The following is an 8,073-nucleotide window of genomic DNA, read 5'->3' as shown; positions in this document are numbered from 1 at the left end:
AAGTCTAAGGGATCCATCCTTTTTCTTGACAAACAACACTGGAGCACCCCAGGGTGAGGTACTTGGACGGATGAAACCCTTATCTACCAACTCCTGTAGCTGCTCTTTCAACTCTTTTAGCTCTGCTGGCGCCATCCTGTAGGGAGGAATAGAGATCGGTCTGGTACCAGGCACTAACTCGATCTCGAACTCTATTTCCCTATCAGGTGGTAGTCCTGGAAGCTCATCTGGAAACACATCTGGGAATTCTCTGACTACGGGCACTGAACTGGGGTCCCTAACCTGACTGTCTAGCTCTCTCACATGAGCTAGATACCCCTGACATCCCCTCCTGAGCAACCTACGAGCCTGTAAGGCTGATATCAGACCTCTAGGCGTGCCCCTCCTGTCTCCTCTGAAGACAAACTCAGATCCATCCTCATCTCTGAACTTAACTACCTTGTCTCTACAGTCCAAGGTAGCACCATATGCAGATAGCCAATCCATCCCTAGAATGACGTCAAAATCTGTCAACTCTAGAACCACAAGGTCAGCTGGAAGGCATCTACCATCTATAAACACTGGACTATGTCGACAGACTGTCTCTGCCAACGATGGATCACACTTAGGGCCACTGACCCATAGGGGACACTCTAACCCAGACGTCATCAAACCCACTCTCTCTATGGCTCTGGGAGCAACAAAGGCATGTGAAGCACCAGGGTCTAACAAAGCATACACCTCAGAACACCCAATGAGGAGATTACCTGACACCACGGTGTTAGAAGTGTTTGCCTCCTGCTGTGTCATCGTGAAAATCCGCGCCGGAGCTGACGGACCTCCACCTCGGGGACCCGCAGATGAAGAGGCTGACCCTCTTCCTCTGCCTCTGCCCTGTGTCATAACTGAAACTGGTGGCTGTGGCATGCTAGCTGGAGCTGTCTGCTGGGATGGTGCCGTGAAAGCTGCCTGAGGGCACTCACGAGCCATGTGTCCCTCCTGGCCGCACCTGTAACATCCTGTAATCCCAAAGCAACAAACTCCTCTGTGCGCTTTACCGCACCGACCACACACTGGAACCTCTGAGCCTGAACTCATGCCACTGCCTAAGCCCAGACCTGCTTTAATCTTATTCCAGAACTTATTCTTCCTCGACTTCTGAGTGGAACTACTCCACTTCTTACCACTGGACGTTGCTGCACCCTGTGAAGAGGGATCTGACTTACCCCTACCTGGGGTCTTAGAACCAGAAGACTGTGCCGGCTGCTGTTTCACTGTACCCTGTATAATGGCACTAGCCTCCATCCTCCGTGCTAAATCCACCACGGTGTGGAAACTCTCCCTCTCGGCTGCATGGATCAAAGAGGAATATCTGGAATGCAGTTTCATAGCATACCTCCTAGCCTTTTTCTGTTCCGTATCATAGGCCTGTCCTGCATACCGCAGCAACTCCAGAAACCTGTCAGTAAACTCATCAATACTCATATCCTCTGTCTGCTTGAGCTGCTCAAACTCTATCATCTTTAGCTCTTTCGAACTATCTGGGAATGCCCATCCGGCAAACTCATTAGCAAACTCCTCCCAAGACATGTTATCCAACCTAGGGTCCACATAGACGCCAAACCATTCCTTCGCCTTCTTACATTTTAAAGTGAACCCTGCCATCTGAATGGCTCTGGTATCATCTGCCCCTAGCTCATCTGCTATCATCTTGACTGCTTTAATGTACTCAAACGGATCATCTCCTGATTGATACTTAGGAGCATCTAACTTTAGGTAATCAGTCATCTTTACCTTGCTCCTCACAGATGGGCCAGGTTGAGGTGTTTGGATAACTGGGGCTTCTGGTTGTACCACTGGTGGTGGTGGAGGAGGTGCAGAACTTTCTGGTGTAGAGTATGCTGGACTGGGGTAAAAAGGTGAGGGTGGATACATGGGATATGGTGGATATGGGGGGTAATACGGTGGATAAGGCATATATGTGGGATATGGGTGAAAACTAGGATAATCCGATGTACCTCCCATCGAATATCCTGGGCCCTGTGGGTAGGGCTGATAGTGGGGTGGATAACCATACCCCGAGGCCTGACCGCCTCCCTGTGATGATCCCACATCCTCCTCTGTCATGCCAACACCTAACCCTCCATCCCTTCTGGGATCCACTTCCATCTCTTCCCTTGTATCACTAGATCTTCTTCTCTGTTCTGTCTCCCTCCTGCTTTCATCAAAAGACCTTCTAGGGTCCCTTGATGATCTTTCTCTGCCTGCCCTTTGGGCCATAGCTCTTGGCAAAGCAGGGGGACGCCCTTCCATACCCTCATTCTCGGGCGGAGCTCCAGTCAATCTAGTTGATCGACGGGTTCCTCTCATCTTAGCTTCTGAAACATAACATGAACTTTAGCATCATAGGATCCATGGAACAACATGAACCCTCAACTCATAGCATAGCATATCATAGCATAGCATAGCATATCATAGCATATCATTAAATGCACATGCATAAAATCATGGCATTACACATCAAGACAGGACTCAACATCCTATCCTAGTGGACATGATCTTCCTATTGTGCTTGCCCTCTAAAACAACCTCTTTCCGATGTGAGATATCTCTAATCCCTGAGCATCTTCGCTCAGCACACCGTACTCTAGAGGCCCTATGCTCTGATACCAATCTGTAACAGCCCGCTTACCGGACCATCACCGGCACTAGGATCCAGATCGGCTTAAGGCCGCCGGGACCCGTAGTAAGCCTACTGTCAACTCTGTGTACCTGATAAAACCCATACATGATCATACTTAAGCTTAAAACTGTTACTTACTCTTCTTTTTTTTATTTTCTTTGCTTGACTATCTTTTCTTTTCTTGAAACTTTTCTCATCAACTAAGCCTGGACTATGCATGCTCTGTCTGTATGCACTCGAAGAGTGATACCTGCTATGGTACCATACAGTCACTACAGAGATAGAAAGACTACCATGCACCAAGCCTAGCGCATCATAACAACATTATCTCAATCATAAAATGATCATGTGCAAAGGGATAAACATACACTAGGGCCAAGCACAATTCTATAACTCAATACATAACTGGTTATTACATCATTTCTATACATTACATAAACACTGTACTGTACATCATTATCATGTCCACTATTCTATACTATTACATATGCCTTTACCCTTGCTTTCTCTTTCTCTTTCTCTTCTCTGAGGCCCTGAAAAATGGGGTTAGGGAGAGGGATGAGCTGCTAAAGCCCAGTGAGCAGAATCTATAAAAACATCACATTTAAAACATGCTATCATATGATGCATCACTGCACAAACATTTCACATCTCGGATTGGACATGATCCCAAAACTCCCTCTGTCAGTGCCCGGCCCCCAAAGGAGCTCACACAGGTCTTTCACTAACTACTCATGGTGCCCGACCCTATAAGGGCTCTCACAGGACTCATCCAAGGTAAATGCCCGGCCCCAAAGGAGCTCACACAGGACATACAATAATGACAGACTTATGGGCTATTGAGATCGCCTCGGTCCAATCCACATATACAAGTAATAATGCAATGCATCAACTTGGTGAATACTAATGCAAAGCATCCTACATAAACATGGCATTAATGATGCATGAATTATGCTAAAACAGTTCTTAACTTTTAAAATAAAGTTCTGTTCCACTCACCTCTGTCAACTGCTGAGCAGTCTTTGTGTAACTCTAACTCTGTGGGCCTCCTTGGTCTCTCGGGTCTGTACCTACACAGGTGGACTCAAATGAGGACCAAACTTACTTAAACATAACTCTTAATATCTCCCCTAAACCCCCTTAAAACATCATAGGCATGCATGGAAAAATGGGCAAAAGAAGGCTAGACTGGGCACTTTCGGCGGCTGGTTCGGCGGCCGAAACCTCCCTCCAGAGACGAAACTCATGCATGTTCGGCGGCACCTTCGGTGGCCGAAAGTCTCGTCCAGAGACGAAACTCATGCACTTTCGGCGGCCGAACTCCTTCTTTCGGCGGCCGAAAGCCCCTTTCTCACCCAAAAGCCTAGCTTTCGGGGGCAAGGTTTGGCAGCCGAAACTGCCTCCACAAGGGGTTCGGCGGCCGAACCTGGATTCTCCAGAAAGGCAGAATCCGAGCACAACTCATGCTCTCAGCCTCCACACTCCTATCAAACACCCATAACATGCATACCAACACTTCTCAACTCACAAAGAACATAACTCATGCATAGAGAGGCCTAAAAACTAGCTCAAGCCTCAAAAACAACAACAAAACTCATAGAAACTCATATGATCAACATATGCTCAAACTCATGCTTATACCCCAAAACATACCATAAAACTCTCTTAAAACTTCTAAAAACATACTTTAAACATAAGGGGAGGTGAGGATCCATGCTTACCTCTTGAAGAACTAGAGGATTGATGATCCAAGCTTGGAGATAGGAGAAAACTCAATCAAACTCTCCAAGTGCTCAACTTTGCTTCCTTTTGCTCAAATCTCTAAAACAAAGCTCAATTCAAGTTAAAACATGCAAGATTTGAGGAAAACATGAGAAATCACACCAAGGAGAGCTTGAACCTACCTTTGACCCAAAAACAGAGTGTTTAACACTCAAGTCTCGGGCAAAGGGGCTTTTGTAGTGGCCAACCGACTCTTCCTTCGGCGGCCTAACGTGCATGCGAAACCATGCAACTTTCGGCGGCCGAACTTCACCTTCGGCGGCCGAACCTGGCTTTTGTCCCCTTGGCCTTTTCATTTCAAAACTCAATTTTCTTAACTCAAAACATGCAAACATGATAAAAACACTTAAACACATCTTAAAAACCTTTCTTATACCCTTAGGGCAAGCTCCGACATCCTCGAATCCCGACTTCCAACGGAAAATCCGCCGGAACGTAGGAATTCCGATACCGGGGTCTAGCCGGGTATTACAAGTTGGTCAACCTACAGAAAAACATTTGCTCAGAATGGATACAAAAGGATGCAGCTGAACTCCGTTGTGACAACAAGGCGGCAATAAGCATTTCTGAAAATCCAGTTCAACATGATCGAACAAAACATGTTGAAATAGACCAATATTTCATCAAAGAAAAGTTGGACAGTGGTCTGATATCTTTACCGTTTGTTCAATCAAAGGATCAATGGGCGGACATCCTAACCAAAGTAGTAGCTGGACGAATATTCCATGAGGTTTTGGGCAAGTTGGGTATGCTAGATCCACATGAACCAACTTAAGGGGGAGTGTTGGAAAGAATCCTCTGCTATGATTGTAAATCAATCAGTGTTGGAAAGAATCCTCTGCCATGATTGTAAATCAATCAGTGATCAAATCTTACCATGTTTAGCATGGCACGATTCTAGGACATAATTAAGGGCACAATCAAAGGTCTAATTGTTCATATTATGTACTATATAAACTCTGTAACTTACTACACAAGAAGTAAGAAAATAGAAGCAATTTTCTTCTTATAATCTCAATTTCTTCCTATAATCTCAATAAAATCTTCATAATTAGTATTATAAATAAAATTCATCTATTGAATATCATATGATATATTTAATAATTAAATTATTTGTTTTAATTTTAAAAATTAATTAATTAAAATTAAGTGAAAATATTTTTTTATATTTTGAATTAATTTATATTTAAAAAATATTAAATATATATATATATATATTTATATTTTAATACTCTTGACTATAAACACGATAAATACTTAAATTTATAAAAAATTACTTTTAAATATAATTTTATTAAATTCGTAATTTTAAAGTTATTTTCAAAACTAATTTTTTAAATTTATAGCTAAATGTATAATTTTAAATTTGTCAATGTCATGATTTTAAAGTTAGTATATATTCTTTTAAAGTTAGGTTTAAAATGTTTAATATGTAAAAATATTAAAGTAAGAGTATATAAATATGCATTTTGCTCTTAAAAAATAATAAAATATTACATATAATATATTTTTAAAATTTTTATATTTTAATTTTAAAAATTAATTAAAATTATATATAATGTTAGGATAATTCATTTAAAATTTAAATATTTAAATTAAATGTAAAATGACGCAAACATCACATATTTTTCAGCGAATTAATTTTTTTTAAACTGCAAAATTACATGCACTCTAAAAACTGCCTAGTCGATGAAGAAGTTCGTTCTCGCTATCGCCGATAACCACTATCTGCGAATCACTGACAAGACCAAGCTAAAATCACCGACCTCCTCTGGTAGCTTGAAAGAAATGCCATTTTCCAAAATCATGCAAGCCAAGCCACTTAAAAATCAGTTTGGAAAATCTATTTTATTATTTTAGTATTGTTATGATTAAATTATATTAAAAATGTTTTAAATTATTTTGTAATATTTTCAAATACTATTTGGTTCTAATAGAAATGCCAAACGGATCGAAGGCTTATTGGGTTTTTTAACTAGATGCTTCTACCTCTTCTCCTTTGGAAGCTTCTTGAAGGTTGAGTTGTGGTTTGACTTGAGGGGCTCAAGGGGCATTGTTTCTGGCTTGGTTGAGGTTCTGGGTTGTCAATCTGAGAAGTGAATGACTCTCTCATCTGTAATTTCTCTTCTCGGATCAGTTACTGAACAATTTTTGTTAGACAATAAAAATAAATAAAGTAAAAAATTATTGACATAAATTTTGTTAGGACAATGATTAATGATGACTATCACACAGGAAATGGTAGCGTCTGAATTTGGGGACCAACACATGACAATTAACATCTAAGCTAATAATTTCACCCATGGCCGTGGAAAGCAAAGCTCAGCCTGCTTTGTGGTTTTCCGTTCTATAAGGCTTTTTATCTGGCACCTAATCTATTCATCTCTTTTCTCTGAAACAATACATTTCCTTTTTCCAGTTTCTTCCACCAAAGAAAAGCATAGGTTTATACAATTATCCCTCTTTCAGCAACAAAAGGAATAGTATTGAAAATATTTTTCTTTTCCAAAATCAAGAATCCTATGATTCTTAGAAAGATAAAAGAAAAAAATAAAAAGGAGAATTAATGTAATGAGAAGCAGCTGTGAATCTGTCATTATGGAGATTAATACAATGTAATGAGAAGCAATTGTGAATCTGTCATCAGGATGAATCTCTAAATCACCCAATAATTTAAAAGTTTTTTAGTTCACAATATAATTCATATATCTTCTCGTGTAGAGTTATTCATGCCAGTAATATGTACTTGCAATTCTCCTAAAGGTAACGATCTTATTTTCAATTAAAAAAAATATTAATAGATGCCATTAAGAAGTTGAAGAAATTAATTAAAGAAATGAATCAACTCCATTATCTTTGTAATGATGGTGTTTTGAGAGACATTGAAGAGGTGGGACATTTGCCTTTTGCCATTCCCTTCTCCCATTTCTTTTGCTTTATTCTTCTTCCCTTGCTCTACTTTTGCTTTTTGCTTGCCCCACTACCTCTGTGCCACTGAGAAAATATCCCATTTTTATTTGTCTTAATAAGGTCCACTTATAAAATTAATTGAGGGCGGGCTCCCCCTTCCCTAGGAATCCGCCATTGCTTCTGGGGGCTAAGCTTTTCACACTGCGTAGAAAGCTTCGAGCTTTCCCCCTCCACTGGTTACATAATTTTAAGGGTGGATTGCCTCTTTGCATTTAGAGTAAATAATCAGAATGCTTTCCATTAGAAGCAATCCATTGTTGATAAGAAATGAGAGTCTCATTCTTATCATGTTAGACTAATCATATAAATACGTGCATAATGTAAAGCGACAACTCATGAGCAAAGTTGCCCCAAAAAGATGAAGATGGGGGATGAACAAGCCTAGTTGTATGCTCAAAGGCATGCAATCTTGCCAATTATATTACCTGTATAGCAAGATAATGATTTTGAACTGTGATTTGCCCGAATTTAGATCATAGACCAACTTAACATTGGAGTTGGGCGTTCGAAGTTAGTTGGCGGTAGGGCCCGAAAATTACATCATAAAGCAATTTCACATCAGGCATGTGCTCCATTTCATGGCTTGGAAGTTCTTCTTCCTTATTGGTCAGCACAGCCATGCCACACCAAATTGTGCATAATTTCAATGAAGCATTAGG

This window comes from Manihot esculenta, chromosome 15 (genome assembly GCF_001659605.2).
Source record: "Manihot esculenta cultivar AM560-2 chromosome 15, M.esculenta_v8, whole genome shotgun sequence".
NCBI lineage: Eukaryota > Viridiplantae > Streptophyta > Magnoliopsida > Malpighiales > Euphorbiaceae > Manihot > Manihot esculenta.
This window is presented reverse-complemented; position numbering follows the sequence as displayed.